The sequence below is a fragment of the Sciurus vulgaris genome (assembly GCF_902686455.1).
Source record: "Sciurus vulgaris genome assembly, chromosome: 7".
Lineage (NCBI taxonomy): Eukaryota > Metazoa > Chordata > Mammalia > Rodentia > Sciuridae > Sciurus > Sciurus vulgaris.
Genome location: NC_136467.1, coordinates 117382354 through 117398401, shown reverse-complemented (window position 1 = coordinate 117398401; position 16048 = coordinate 117382354). Strand labels below are relative to the sequence as shown.

The 16048-nt window shown below is 49.2% G+C and overlaps 1 long non-coding RNA gene across 1 annotated transcript; it reads left to right on the top strand.

Moving 5' to 3' along the window:
- The first annotated feature begins 8415 nt into the window (after positions 1-8415).
- LOC306665854 lies at positions 8416-11766 on the top strand. The gene is made up of 3 exons (XR_013765124.1): positions 8416-8618; positions 9081-9167; positions 11663-11766. It is a non-coding gene; the product is annotated as an uncharacterized lncRNA (long non-coding RNA).
- The last annotated feature ends 4282 nt before the right edge of the window (positions 11767-16048 follow it).

The following is a 16048-nucleotide window of genomic DNA, read 5'->3' as shown; positions in this document are numbered from 1 at the left end:
CTCTTGATCACACTTTGCCTCCTCAATATGGCTTTATTGATTGCTTTCCACCATTACCTTATCTATTTGGTTTTGGGGGCAAATGCCTAGATCTGATTTATTGGAACCACCAGAGTCAGACCTCTGGCCTAGGACTCCACCAACACTATCCCAAAACATCCCACTTTGCATTATTCTCTTATCTAGAGCCGGTGTGGGTCAATGTAAACAATTTGTGGTTTTTCTCCCCCAAATTTTCATTCTAAAAATGTTCTTCACACATGGGTCCAAGGGGCACATTTCTAGCTAGTGTCTAGTCCTGCTGCTGGTGGCTATGGAACTTGTCCTGGGACCTGATCCTTTGCCAACTAGCATCTGTAAGAGCTCAAATTATTTTATTTCAAAGTAGTCCCAGTATCAAGAGTCTGAGTTTATTGAATGGCAAGAGACAGCCACGGGGACCAGTTCAGTCATGCAGCAGGTCAGGGGTGAAGGTCACTGAAAGCCACAGCCACCTGGATGCTGGGATTCGGAGGCAAAGGGATGGCATGTGACAGAAGGGAGCGGGCTGCCTCTGGAGGAGGAGGAGCTGGAGTCCAGGAGGGAGAGCTAGGCAAGACATGCTGAGAGCTGGAACCAGTGAGGTGGGCTGGGGCCACAGGGAGAGGGAAGACAAAACTGGGAGCTTAGGATTGGCCATTCGTTCATTCCATACGTATTTGCATATGGACTATGGGGAGGAAAAATTTTCTTTATCATTTTGAGTTATTAAATGCATCCCCTGTTACAAAAGACAGGTTAGCAAGAGTAAAACAACCCAGAGTTCAAAGCCACGTTTACCTCCAGTTTGCAGAGGAAGATACCTGAAGCGACCAATAAACCTTAAGAGGGTGGCTCAGAAATTCAGGCTTACACACTGCTGTCCACTGAACCAAGGAAGGAAGGGTGTGGGGAAGGACATGGCACAGGAAAGCCCCATAAATGAGAAGGAGGCATGTTACTCGGGTTTAAGTCTCTATCTTCTCCATTAATAAGTTGGGATTTACTAATTTGTTTTATCAGTCATCCTCCAGGAGACCAGGAAACACCCTTACAAATGCAGATTCCGTTTATTTCTAAATAATCCTTTCTCTTATCAAAAGATAACTTCCACTTCATTTTCAGTTTCTCCTCTATCTGCTGTTTCTCAAAATAACTGACTCAAAAAAAATCCTTTTGGCCCCAGAGGCATCTTCCGGGGTGTACATTCTGGTCTTCTGCACTGCTGTGTTCCAGACAAAATACCAGGCTCTGGGATTGTAAGAATGATCAAGACACAGCTTGTGTTCTCCAGGGACCTGCAGTCTAAAGAGGGACACGTGAAGGTAGAGGCAGAACTTGTAGAAAATACTTGTTTAGTGGGGTTTGCCGGAAACTTGGGCACGAGGTAGACAACTCCAAGTAGAGCAAACCGTCTAAGTGGGTAAGTCCTCCAGCAGGAGATGGGTTGGTTACAGTCATCCATTTATGCCCAACAGGGTTGTGGAGGATGTACAGATACCAGGCAGGAAGAGCTGGGAGAGCCACACAATAGTCCGTGTGCTGGGCTAAGGGATACAGACCTCATTCCACAGCAAATTGCATCTCTGAAGGACGAGATGGTAAACGTTTGAGACTTCGAACTCTGCTATTGTAGTTCACTGGAAAGAAGCCACAGACATTGTGTAAATAAACGGGAGTGGCTGCATTCCAGTCAAAGTTTATTATTTATGAAACCAACCTGCAGGCTGGATTTAGTCCCCAGCCGGGCTGTAGTTTGCCTGGCCCTGTCATAGACAATGGGCAGCCCCGAGCAGAGTTCGGCACAGGAGAGCTTCCAGAGAAGATTTATGTGACCATAACGTGCAAGGTAGATTGAAACAGGAGACTCCTTGGGAGCCGGCTGAGATGGCCCCACTATGAATTTACAAGTCTGAGTAGAAAAGCAGCCATAGAAGATGAAAAGCCACACAAAGCCATTTTGTACACAGAGTAAAGGGCCCAGCAACTACAAATATAGGAGACGAAGAGTTAAAAGTGGATCCCAGATCTGAGCCTGGGTGGAGGGAGGAAAACAGCCACTTTAGGATTTAATTTGAGTCGGTACCTGCTGCTCTGTAACAGAGACGTAGATAAAGATATTCATCAGGAATTGCAAAACAAATCAGAAAAATTACTTCCATAATACTGCAAAGGCAGAAATTCATTTTTAGATGCAAATATTACTTGCAGGTGGAGGGAAGGGGTTGGGGTGGTGGGCACCAGAAGAAGAGAGATCTTCCAAATAAGCTCTTTGCTAACTTGAAGGGAAATGGATACATCTGGAAAATTCAAAACTGTTTGCATAAACGAGTGTGGCTGTTGAGGCTCTGTTTCCCAAACCCCAGGTGTTACATAAGATAATGTTGCTAAAATGTTTGGGACTTAGGGAGAGAGACTGTATAAACATGTGGTTTTACTGTAGCTCATAAAAGATGATTGTGTAGAAACCTTAGAAAAATTGAAAGTCGGCACAGTATAAATGAATGGCTTTCCTTCCCATTTTATCGCTGTTCCTCAGTCAAGGTGGGTGTCGAGGGGCCAGGCCAACTTACTAGCATTTAGTAAGTTGCCTCCGTTTTTCCTACAGGGGTTGGCTGGCACTGGTGTGTGAGGAAAAAGTGAAAAGTGTGAACCCATGTAGACATGTGTGTGTGGTACTCTGGGCCAGGCACAGGAAGAAAAATGAGTGACTGCACAGTAACCGGTAGGGACATAAGGAGTTGCTTGGTTCAGGTAGCTGAGGCTGTGCACAAATTCCAGGGAAACTTGGCCTCAAAACATCTCTTCAGCATTTTCTATTTTATCAAGTAAAATGAAATGTGAATAGACCTGTTTTTTAGCAGCTACATCTTGTTTTTATTTGCCCACGAGGGGACAGAACAACAGTGCCTTTGAAAAACCAGTCGGGCATGCAGCCCCGGAGGCAGATCTCTGAAGGGCTGGCCGGCCCAAGAGAACTTGTGTGCATCCAAAATACCCTGGAAAATCTGGCAAGAAGAAAATGAAGAGAACGGGAGGATAGTAATGTCTTCGTTTCCTGGGATTCTGCAGAATTCTTTTTGGCATTTCTTCTCCAGTGCTGTTCTGTGTTTCCTCAATAAGATTGAGTTCCGTGGGGTCCATGGGTGTAGGAGCAACAGGGCGGGGAATGATCAAGTCGATGCTTCCGAGGCCACTTGGAAATCCTTCCATGGATGAGTGCTATGTCCACCAGGGGCACCTGTGTAGCATGGAAAAAGCTAGACTTGGGAAATAGGCAGTCGGGGGTTCAAATCCTGTGTCTGCCACTTGCTAGATGTCAGGTCTCGGGCTACTTGCTTCATCTTTTGGAGCCTCCTTTCCTGTTGGGTAAAACGAGGATGCAAAGATCTTCTAGACTTTTAAAGACTAAACTATGAAACCCAAATCCTGCCCACTCAGCATACATTAGCCAGTAAAAAGACCATTGCCAACAAGAGTCGGGGAAATCTGACCAGACAGCCAAGTTCAACCCAGGTTTCTGCCACATGGTCTCAGAGTGGCTTCAAGGTATTTGGAGCCATGTTAGAGACCTTCTGTTGGTTGGCATGTCCTGACAGACTCCATGCGGTGTCTGGGCATGTTGGGGTACACAAAAGGACATGAGTCACACTGCGTGCACACTGAGCACAGGGAGGGGTAGTGAGGAGGCAGACGGGCAAGTGGCACAGGGCAAGGCCAAGGCAACAGAGGGGATATTAGCCATTTTTCAGCTTTGGAGATTCTGCCTCTTGCTGGCTGAGGACTTGGGAGCAAATCACATGAGCTATTTGAGCTTGTGTCCTTGTCGTCTGCAGGCTAATGTAAATGATTGAGGTTGCTAGGAAGAATACGGGAAATAGCATGAAGAAGCACGTAGCCAAGTGCTGATCTGGGTTTGGTTACCATGAGCGGGGTTGAACTCGGAAGTTATTTTCCCTTCCATCCCTCATTTAGCAAACCCTGCAGCTGGAGCTCTGGTGGGAAGACACTGGTAAATGTGCCAGGAGAGCAGACTGTCTCTCTGCTCTGAGGTCTACCTTCAGCCTTAGCAGACACTGCTGATACTGCCACAGTCAGTCCACAGAAAAGGACGCACTTGATGGAGAGGCCAGGGAGAACACCAACAGGGACGAGAAACCTGGATGGTCGTTTCTTTTGTGCTCCCAGGCCCACTCTGCCCCTCTGCACCCTCCTCTGCCTGCTGTGCTTTGCTCTCGGGCTTCAACTGAGCTCAGTAGGTGGCAGGGACCAGCAGAAGGGCAGAGAACAGGTGTCCTCCTATCCAAGTCGCCATGGGTTGGCACCTTAAGCCTACCAAAGACCACAGCTGCTGTGACAGCCTTTTCCCTAGAACTACGATCTGCAGCTCTGTCTCTTTGCTCCACTGGGCCCAGGGAGATGACAGCATCCGCTGCAGCATACCTTACTCTGAAGCTCCCCATCTGAATCTGCTTTGTCTTGAGTCAGGGACCTTTTAAACCTTATAAGAGAAGTTAGGAAATACAAGAAAGATGATGTCATCCAGAAAGGGAGGCTGTGGTTGAGCTTGGAACCCGAGAAGGGTGGTACCTGGGAGGAAGTCACTTTAAGGACATTTTTGCATGCAAGCAGTAAGCGATCATTCTCTGGGGTGTCAGAAGTGAAGTCTGATGGCAGATGAGGATGGAATGGAGAGCAGACTCCACAATCAATTGGCTCCTTCAGAAGCCAGGCGAATGGGAGAGAAAGCTCTGGCTTAAACCCGGCGAGTCGAAGGGCTGGATCTGGCGGTCAGATGGTCTCCCCGCTTGAACACCGAAGTCAGGTTCAAGCCCTGCCTCCTCCCCCATAACTTCCTCAGCTACCTGGTGCCCTGTGAGTCCCTTGTAGAGAAGGACGCTTTGCATTCTGTAGGACAAATGACCCACGTGCACAGGTACACACTAGGGAAGTAAAGGGAGAAGGGCCCAGGTCCTTGGAAGAAAAGCTGTGTCCCAGAGGAGAGGGTCAGGAAGCCAACTGGGAAGAGACTTAAGAGATTTTTCCAGAGGGCACGGGGTCCCCGGGACTTCAGTTTCCCAAATGGTCTGTGGCCAATTTGTGTGAGCAGCGTGGCGCTAGGAATGGGCCTGCCTGGGATGGGGAGGAAGAGTGTGCGTGGCTAGAGGGCTGAGGAATGGCTCAGACCCGGGATTTAAAGGTGAGTTTTCAGGCAAGTAAAACAGTGGCTGGATTTCTAAGGAGAACCTAAGTCATGATGTCCTAAACAATTGCCATGTCAGCCATGTCCTTAGGCCTCCTTGTCACGCAGCACAGAGGACCCCTCCCATAACAGTGAGCACAATTGTGTGTACGTGGGCATGTCTGTCTGCTCAGCTAGGCTGTGTGCTCCCCAGGGACCATGTCTGTCTGACCTCATAGCAAAATCTCCCACAACCAGGATCTTGCCCCGTCCTTGGGGAGCCCTAGCCTGAGGGGCAAGACATAGCCTTGTCCTCAGGGAACCCCAGTCTGGTGTGGGGGTGGGATCCTGCACTGCAGAAACTGATTTTGTTAAGGTAGTAAACTGCAAATGGTCATTCTGTAGATCAGTCCCAGAAATGTTGAGGCGGGGCTCCATCAATGCCCCAAGTCCTGATCAGTGCATCATGGAGTCAGTTTGCAGGGAGCCACATAAGGCCAGCAGAAGGGGCTTTCTCTATGCTTGGAGAGCCTGTGCCAAGACCTGATGCTCGTCAGCCAAAGCTGTTCACAGATGTTCAGCTTGCAGGCTGATCATTTTGCACGGTCAGTTTGCAATATGGGCTTGCCACATGCTGCCAACCGTGTCTAATTCTGTAATCTATTTATCGTGCTCAAGTTAGAAAAAACAAGCCAAGGGCTAGAGGTCAGGAGGCCAGTGCCCAACTGGCCAAGAAGTAAAGGAGTGTGTGGGAGAGGGATAGTGGTTATTGTGACAGGGCAGGTGGGGGACAGCTTGGCTGGGTGCGGGTCAGGATCTTGGTGCCAAAAGCAGCACATTTCTATCTCTGTAGCTGCTAGAAATGTCTGTGGGCTGGACCCATCTGCAGGTGTGTGAAGGCCATCCTCCAGAAGGGCACAGGGAAGGCAGAGGAGCGACCCAGAGCTGAACATTGAATCTCGCTTCCTCGGTTATCCATACCTACAACTGGCATATGCACAGGAAATCCATCTCCACCTCACACAGTGTGGCCACCTGACTCGGCCTGGCACCCAACACCTTCCTCACGGCAGAGGAGCCTTGGGAGCCAGTGAGGGCAGTGCAGATGAAACTACTCAGATGTCAGGGTTAGCCCAGGTCTAGGGAGCCAGCCTGGAGCCCATGATGGGGCTGGGACCACCCCAGGGCACATCTGAAACTCCTGCGTTCCATGATAAAGATGAGCTGCCTCCATGATTCAACCAGAGCCTCCTTTCCTTCCTCCCACAGAGGACTCTGCTGGGTTGCAGGTCACCACCTGGTGCCCTCGGGTTAGGGCATTTTCTTTCTTTGTAGCCCCCCATCTTCACCATAGCACAGTGCCCAATAAATACTTGGGGAACTCATAGGACAGCCCAGGAGGCCAGACTGGCCCTTAGAGAAATCTGCTTCTGAGAGACAGAACTTCCTTCCTGCCTGGGAGGGGAAGAGGGCCAGAGAGAGAGAAAGGGTTGGCCCTTATTTTTTTGAAGTACCTTTCTGAACCAGAAACTGTAATGGAGGGCTCCTTTTCTAGCCTTGCCATTGGGTCCTGATATCCTTGCACCTCTCCTTCACACTCAGGGCTGGGGGGTGGGGTCTGTGATCTAGAGGGGGCTGCTGCAAAACCCTCTGGGTACATGAGTCCCCGCAGCTGGTGCCAGTGGCTCCAAGAATGAAGCTCCCCCAAGTCGGGGGTGCTTCTGTGGGTGCAAATGAGCACCAGGTGGGATGAACGTAGGGATGATTCCTGAGCTCCCTGCTCAGGCCCAGGAAGTGGTCTGTCAAGGAGTTGCAGGGACCATGTTCTAAGAACCCTGGAACCGCATCTTCCTTCCCTACTACAAAGTCAGGGATTAGTGGAAAGATCCTGGAAAGTGCTGGAACTTCTGGGCTCAAATTCCAACTCTTGCTGTGATTCCTTGACTTGTTGAGATGATCCAAATCAAACCCTTCTATACAGATGAGAAAACTGAGCTTCTCCAAGGCGGCACTGCCTGCCAGCTGCAGAACAGGCAATAGAAGATGGGATTCCTGGCATGTCCTCTGTTTTCTTGTTACCTCTGTGAACCTTGGCTTGGTTTCCCTGGTAGCAGACTCCAAGATGGAGCTTGGGGATAGGAGGCTCTTGGGAGAACACCTGGGGAAGGGATGGGGCAGAAGCAGGGCTGGGCAGGAGGAGGAGCTAGGCTGAAATGCATTTTCAATGGAAAACCTGGCCAAGCCCGTGGGGGCAGTACAAAGATGGGAATGGTCTGGATCAATCTGTACCCACATGCTGCTGTCATGGGAGGCAGAGGCGGGCTGCTCTGGGTGGGAGGCCACCTTGGGTGAGGTGCTCTCTTGAGCTGAGGCAACCCTCAAGAGCTCCTCATAGAGCCACCACGCTGGTAGAAAAGGAAGCTTGCATAACTTAGGAATGGGATGTGAGGATTTAATCCAATGTCACACACAAGTGCACACCCAAGAATGAAGCCATGCAGCAATGTCAGGAGGTCTCGCTCTGCTGTTGGTCTGCTCTGTGAAGCTCTCCTCTGAGAATCGATGGAAACAGTAACAAAGGAGAGAAGCTACATTTGCCGCTGGGACACCTGGGGGACCTCAGAAGGGAGGCACGTGGCATGCAGACCCATTTCTCCTGGCCCTGTTGGTATTGTCTCCTGGTGGGACAGCCCTCCCTACAGCTGGCAGAGCTCGGCACCCTGTGAAAGAAAGAATACACTTCAGGACATCGTCTCTGAGCCATACTTGAGAGTACCACTCCCCTCCTCCCCCCCCAGACCCTTGTATTTGGCAGTGGGAAAAATGGTGACTTTGGGGCTGGTGCTACAATATTTGCATAAGAAGCCTCACTTGATCAGTGAAGTGGGGTAAGCTTTGGACTTGGGCACAGAGTTGTCTTTAATCCTCTGCCAACACTGTGTGGCCCTGGGCATCTGCTCTCCACTTCAGTTTCTTCATTGAGAAAAGGAGAATAATAGGATAAAATGACCTGGTGTATATAAAATGCCTATGACTATGCAGGGCATGTGGAAAATTCTAGATCCCCTCTCTCCCTCCCCCTTCATTTCTGTTGGACAGTGGGACAACAGGCTGAAGAGCAGGATGGGGGGAGCCATCTCCCTCCTTTCCTTCCAGGACTGCCACCCCTCTGTCCTCTCACCTGTGCTGTGCCATGCTCCAGGGCTCAGCCTGGCTGTCTCCCATGGCTCCTAGCCCATCACTAGGTCTGGAACAGCAGGAGGCAGCTCAGTGCGGTAGTCCAGGAGGGGGCTAGGACAAGGGAGCCTGTGAGGGAGACCTTCCCATGAGCATGGGGGCAGCTCCAAAGCAGCAGCCAGGCTATGTGGGGGAAACGCAAGAGGAAACCGGCTGCTCTGTGGTCTATGAAGCAGGGCAGGTAAGAGCTGGTTGACACCTGGAGAGATGAAATAAGTGGGAGGCGCTTTAAGATTGAATCTGTCTCTTTCCCCAAGGACCCTGTGCTTTCCTGAAATTCCTAGCCCCCAGTTCCTGCCAAAGGCACATTCTCCCCAGCCCAGGCCACTGGACGGGAGATGGGAAGGTCAGGAACTCGGACTCAACAGGGACAATTAGGGAACTTTTAATAGATTCGAGCCTGCTGCAGCCCACGTAGCACAGGCTTTCAGCAGGATCTATCATGTGGACCTTATTAAGGACTGGTCAGGGTGGCATGGGGCCAGACAGGAAATTGAAACTGAACAATGACAGGGAAATTCTATTACTTTGCTGCTCAGGGTGAGGCAGGGGGATGGCACTGGGGAAGCAATCCTTGATTTCCCTCCCTTAACAAGAAAGGAGCTCCAGCTGAGTGACAAGTCGGCCCCCACCTGTCTTCCAGGAGAGGTTGGTTGTGGAGGTGCGAAGGACACAGTAGGTGTGTATTTACGGACAGAGGAGCACGTCCAGCTATGAAAGGAAGCCTCGGGTAGGATGGCTAAGGAGCACATAAATAGCAACCTCAGGAACCCATAGATGATGGGACCAAGCATCAAGAAAAATGGCCCAATATTTTCAAGAAAAAATAAACACTGCCCTAACCAAATGCCCAATTTTCCAACACTAGGAACAAGAGTGTGGCACATAAGGACAGCTGGTGACCCTCATGAGAAGGCCAGGGGATATTTTGGCATTGACCAGGTCTCTCAGGGAGATGGCTCAGAGCCAGCTAGAAGGCTGCTTCCATGTCAAGCCTCACGTACTTCTCAGTCTGGTAGAAATTCTCCCTCACCTCTTTTGGTTAAGCTTTCCCAGAGGTTGCTTTTTACCTGTACGCATTGAGTTTCCAGTTCCCTTGATAATTTTCTGCCTGGTTCTTTTCCTACATTATAAGCTCCTGAGAGCAGTAATTAAGCCTCAACTAGTCCTTCCATAGGCCATCCAGCAGAGCCCACTGAAGTGATTATAGATAAAGGACCGCAGAAAAGAAGTGGGCCAGGCTTGTAATACTGCAGGAGGCCTGTAGAGGGCGTTGCTGATGCCCCTCCACCAGCCAGCTGTAGATGTGGCTGTAGCAGCTAAGCCCCAACCCACAAGGCTGAACTAGAAGTTGACCAGCAGGGAGGGTTTTCCTGGCTGAAGGAGGTTGTCTTCCCTACACACCCCAGACCTCTGCCAATGACTGACACAGGGGACACAAAAGGACTGACCTCAAGGTGGGTCCAATTCTGTGCAATTAGTGTTCCAGATCCCCCCCGTGGGATCAGGCTGAAGTGAGTCTGTCTCCACCTCCACTGGAAACCACGTCCTTGGCCCTTCGCCGCCTGCCCTCTGGCTTCCCCATTCCTCTCCTGAGAGCATGCACCAGGACATCATCAGACAGCACCCTTCCCAGGCTCTGCTCCTCGGGCCCTGCTTTAGTTGCCTTTATCACTGCCATGTCCAAAAGACCTGAAAAGAACAATTTTAGAGGAGGAAAAGTTCATTTGGGGGCTCTCTTGGTTTGAGGTCTCGCTCTGTAGATTGTCAACTGCATAGCTCTGGGCCCAAGGTGGGGCAGAACATCATGGTGGGAGAGTGTGGTAGTGGACGTGGCACCAGAAAGCGGAGAGTTCCCCACGCCACAGACAAAACGTAAAATCCAAGGGCGTGTCCCCATGGATCCACCACATCCAGTCACCTTCTGTTAATCCCTATCAGGAGACTAATGTACTGATTAGGTTAAAACTCTCATCACCTCACCTCTAAACTTTGTCACATTGTCTCACATGGGCTTTGGGGGGACACCACATCTAAACCATAACAGGTGCCATTGTGAGGAAGTGACAAGTGCACGAGCACAGTAAAAACTGCCCAGATGTGGCAGCCCTGCAGACAGGGGGTGCATAAAGTGGGTTATTGGAAAGCCAGGGCAGATGGCTCAGGAGGGAGTGGGGACATGGGGACAAGGGACAGGGAGGGAGCCCTTAGGAAGGAGCCCTTAATGGGCAGATTAGCCCTGTGGACAGCTGGCATCAATCCTGCTGAGAACTTGAGATGCTGTAAGGAATGGACCCACAAAGTGTCCACTTGGAGGGGCAAGGAGCTGTGGTGTGTACTGCCAACTCCCACCTGTCCTTGACTACGGCTCACAGCTGAGATTGAGTCCTGACACTTCCCTGCCTGGTTCCAGCAAGGACAAAACACTGTAGGGCAGAGATGCAGGAAGCCATGAGTGGCCAGTGGAACTGTTTAGAAGTCACATCCTGGGGAGGCCCAGAGGATGTGGTTGGGGGCACTGAGAGACTTAAAAACTAAAACTGTAGCCCAAGACTTCCTTACCTCCTGGAAATCTTCAGAAGCGTCACCCCAATGTGAACTCGTGGCTTAACTCAACAACATCCAACCCCCAAACAACCACTTCTTCTACTTCATTTTCTGTTCTGATCTTCTTGTCTTTCAGTTCTGGGGCTCTAACATGGATGGTCTTGCTCATACTGGGCAAGTCCTCTGCTGCTGTGCTACATCCCCAGACCCCTGTTCTAGGCTAACCGTCCTACCTGTGTACTATCCCCCTGAATCATGAGGTGCCCTGTCTTGTCCCCCCTCATCTCTGAGCTTGCCTAAGAGGGTTACCACCTTCTTTGCCTGGTGGGTGATGGCTTATCTCCAGAGCTTCTCTATTATTTTGCTTCTAGGTACATATCTACTCCTTCCTTGACAAGATAGATATTTGCCTATAAAGCAGCCTGGCCCAGTAACTGGCCTGCCAGGCCCCTTACTGAGGGAAAAGACAGTGACCAATCCCCATCTTGCTGCCTGCCTTCTTGAATCTCTACCCAGAGGAATCACTTCTCAGAGAAGCAAGATGCCCTTACCTGAGAGACTGAGGGTTTTGTTTGGCACATTAGCCCTCCTGTCTGAAGCTCCACAGGAGAGATTTCTCTATTCCGGGAGTCAATACTTGCTGTGTTCCTCCCAAGCAGGAGTCCTTTAATCTTACAGGTTCTACGACTCAAGTAATGAATTGAGCCTGTCTTTTTGTCCTGAGTGTTAGAAACTCAAACTCCTGGCCAATCTCGGGCCAATGGAAAGGACCCCGTCCCAAGGTGAATTTTCATGACCTCCTGTCATGGTTCCTCCTTTGTTCTTCTATTTATACTGCTTCCTTTTGAATTTAAGATTTTAAAAGGTTGCATTCATCCAACCTGGCTTCCATCCCTTAGAGACAAAAATCACCCACATATCAGAATGCAGATGTGTTTACATTGTCTTCTCCCGTTCCTACCCCTCTGTCCCTGCTTGCTACTCCTGTGTGGCTATTCCTTGCTATTACATAGTTATCCCCATTGGTAAATTCCTGCTTCCGGTCATGATTCCCAACCCACAGAACTTCCCGGATGATCTTCTCACGGCACATCTCACGGGGCCACCTTTCCCAAAGTCGCCAACAGATCCCTCGGGGTCTGGGATAAACTGAACTCCTCCCAGGCACGGCATAAGAGGCTCTCCCTCCACAGCATGGGGACCCTGCCTATCTCATTTCTCCCTCTTTTTTTCCCCCAATACACCCAATGTGACGTACTGGAAATCCCAAAACCTCCAGACCCTGTTCCCCTGGCCCTGCTTCCTTGTGTCCCTGTCCTCCTCCTGTTCATTCTGAGGGTAAAATCAAGACGCCTTCCCTGCGCAGCCTTCCCAGGTGCCCCAGGTAAGTCCTGGTGCTCTAGCTCTGTGACAACCAGGACCTAACAGCTCTGGCCACCATGCCAGGCAAAGTGAGGAAACTCGGGCCCCAAGACTGGCCTTCAGAACCAAACACGGAAACCTTCAGCAGGCCGACATGGAAGCGAGCAGAGGGAGACAGCCATCCTTCACCTCTGCTAGCTGGAGAGGGAATTGGCTAAGGGTGTGATCTGAACGCAGGGGACAAGAACTGCTGACACCCCCCCACCCCCCGTGAAGGGGTTCTCCTTGCATTTTAATAGCAGCCATGCAGGGGACAAGGTGTCCATGCACTCATTCACTCATTCACATGAACTGCCACAGCCTCTCAGTCCTGCTAGGAGTCAGGACATTAAACAACTTCATCCTATATCAGATAGTTTCTGGGTTAGTCAGCTTTTTTATCTGTGACAAATAACTGAGAAAACCAACTCTAAGGAGGAAAGATTTATTTTGGCTCCCAGTTTCAGAGGTTTCAGTCCATGATCTGCTGCTTTGGGCCTGAAATGAGGCAGAACATTATGACATAAGAGGGTGGTGGAGGAAAGGTGCTCAGCTCCTGGCAGCCAGGAAGGAGAGGGGGAGGGAGGAGAGGGAGCAGGAGGAGGGAGGGGGAGAGGAAGGGGCCAGGTACAACTAATAACCTCCCCGGGATGCCCCCAGTGACCTGCCTCCAACTAGGTCCCATCTCCTGTGGTTTCTACCGCCTCTCAATAGTTCACTGAAGTTATTAATCCATCAAATGGATTAATCCACTGAGGTTAGAGCCCTAATGATCCAATTATGCCCTCTGAGCTTCGCTGTATTGGGAACCAAGCCTTCATCACATGAGACTTTGGGGGCACTCCACATCAAACTATGACAGCTTCAGCGTAATGGACCTGAATTATTGACTTGGTAACTCCGATGCTCTTGAGGTAGTAAACCCACTTGCCTTACAATGGTGAATTCTGAGAGTGTGGACCCTGGACCAGCCACATCAGCATCACCTGGAACTTGTGACCAGTGCCAATTCTCCATCCTCGCCTCAAAGGCAGGAGGCAGGACCCTGGGATGAGACCCAGCATGTGTATCAAGCCCTCAGGTGACTCTCATGCACTGGGTAACATAGGTGCTTAGCCTTGGCTGAACCTAAGAATCGCCAGGGGAGCTTCAGAACGGGGCTGATTCCCAGGGCTGAGGACCACTGCTTTGGGGGTGATTTTTCAACCCTGAAGATTTTTAGAGGTAGTAAAACAAATCAAATCCATGGCATGAGTGCTTTTGGGTTAATTAAGAAATACATTTGCAAAACATAGGGAATGGGTTATTGAAAATAAGATCTTAAGGAATTTCTTAATTTCCATTTCTTTCAGAATTGATTATGCAGAAGTAGTTATGGCATAGTCTAATGATCTCATGAACCTTGAGATCATTACTTCAACTGCCAGCCCATGGATGATCCTTCCCCATCCTTATCTGCTCCTCCCCTCCTATTTAATTTGTAAGTAAATCATACATCACAGTGATACAGTCATAGCATGTTTATATATGTATGATAATTTCCTTAGTAACATCAAGTGTTGGGTCAGTGTTCAAATTTCCCATCTCATGAATACTACGAAATTGGTTTGTTGTTGTTGTTGTTTTTAAATCAAGCAAATGAGGTCTGTGGGTGAAGATTAGTTGTTTCTTCAGTTTCTTAATACCTGGATCACTGGTCTGTATTTTAAACTCCCTTGTCATATATTTGTCAAAGAAACCAATTGAAAACTTGTGGTTGATTTTAGGCCTGAAATTTTAAAGTTGAGTGGCAAAATTGTTTGACTACTTTTGTGAAGATGTGTTTGCCTGATACTTATCAATTTACTAGGGTTTAAAAGTTTGGAAAGGATTTCTTGTTAGGGTTAAGAGTTTATCTGATGTATTTGAAGGCCTTAACCTAAAGACAATGGAGTATTAAGATTATAAACGTACAGAAAATTTTAATAAGTTTACCTAAGTGTTGATTAGACTACTGGCTCAGAGTGAAGTAAACATACTCAACTGCTGAGACGGAACCTTACTCAAGCCCCATGGAAACTGATTTCATTTCTATTTAAAATTTGGTAGATTTTTAAATAGAACAACAAGAGTTCTGGTTTGAGTGTAGACTTAACAAATTTTCAAATATTTTGTTTTAAAAATTTAAACTGAAGTATTGGTTATTTTCGTACTTAGGAACAAACCCACATCGACATTTGGGGCACGTTTCAATTGGTGATTTCAATGCTGTGTGGTATGGTTTGTGACCCCCCAGGTGGGCTGCCTCACTGAAGTCTGAGTTACTCACCAGCCAGACTTTCCAGACTTGTGATTTCATGTCTCCATCCAGGTCCTGCGGTGGACCCTGGCAAGTGCTGTCCAGTTCTGCCTTTCTTGCTGTCCCAGATACTGAGGTGCCATCAGTATGATTTCATGATTTCTACTGCAGAGAGCCACAGCCAAAGTCTCCCCTCTCCCAGAGCAGTCCACACCCCAGTGCCTGATGAGTGGAGGTGGGAAAACTATTCTGAAGTGCTGGCACTCCCACGGCTTCCTTGGCCTGTATCACAGCTCAACCTCTCCCTTTGTCTTCTTCAGCCTCCTCTGCTCCCTGCTGTGTGTCTCCAACCTCCAGGGTTCCCCTAAATAAACAGCCTGCTTGCTAAATTCGATCTCAACACCCACTCTCTGGGACATCAAATTGCCATAGCACTTGACCATAGAGTATGAGAATTATTTCCAGATTAAGAAGGAAAATCTAAAGTGTGCTAGTCAGCCTTCTGTTACTGTAACAAATAACTGGAAATAATCAAATTTAAGAAGAGGAAAGATTTATTTTGACTTAGTTTTAGAGGTTTTGGGTCATTGAGTAACCCATTGCTTTTGGGCCTGTAGCAAGGCAATCATCATGGCAGGGAGCATTTGGTAGAGCACAGCCAAGTCACTCAGCTCATGGCCAATGAGAAACAGAGTGGGTCCCACAATTTCCTCCCAGGCCATGCACCTCATGACCAGAAGACCTCCAACTGGGCCCCAGCTCTTCATGTTTCTATAACCTACCAATTGTGCTTTGAACACATGGGCCTTTAGGGGACATTCCAAATGCAAACCAGAGCAACGTGTAAGAGATTGATGGTCCAACATGAATCCTGAAATTGACCCCAGCAAGTTCTGGCCAGGTCTATTCACTCAAGGAGGATGTCACACACAGTGGTTTGGGCCCAGGGGCTGGTACAACTGGAGAATGGGAAGGTAGGTTGTGCATTGACTCCCTCTGCTCCTTTCTGGCCTGTCTCAGATCTGACTGTTTTAACAAATATACCACAGACTGTGTGGCTTAAACAGAAACATTTATTTCTCATGATTCTGAAAGCCAGGAAGTCCAAAATAAAAGTGCCAGGACATATGGTGTCTGGGGAGGGCCCACTTCCTGGTTTGCAAATAACCATCTCCTGTGTCCTGGCTCCACAGAGAGCAGAGAGAGTGCCTGTGGAGGGCGCTAATCCCACTCGGGAGGGCTCTGCCCTTGGGACCAACCACTTCCCAAAGGCCCACCTCCTACCACCATCACTGTGGGGTTAGTATTCAACATGTGTATTTGGTGAACACAGTTGCTCACACGGCACCTCCTACCCCCAACCCCCTGGCCTCACTTACCTGGTG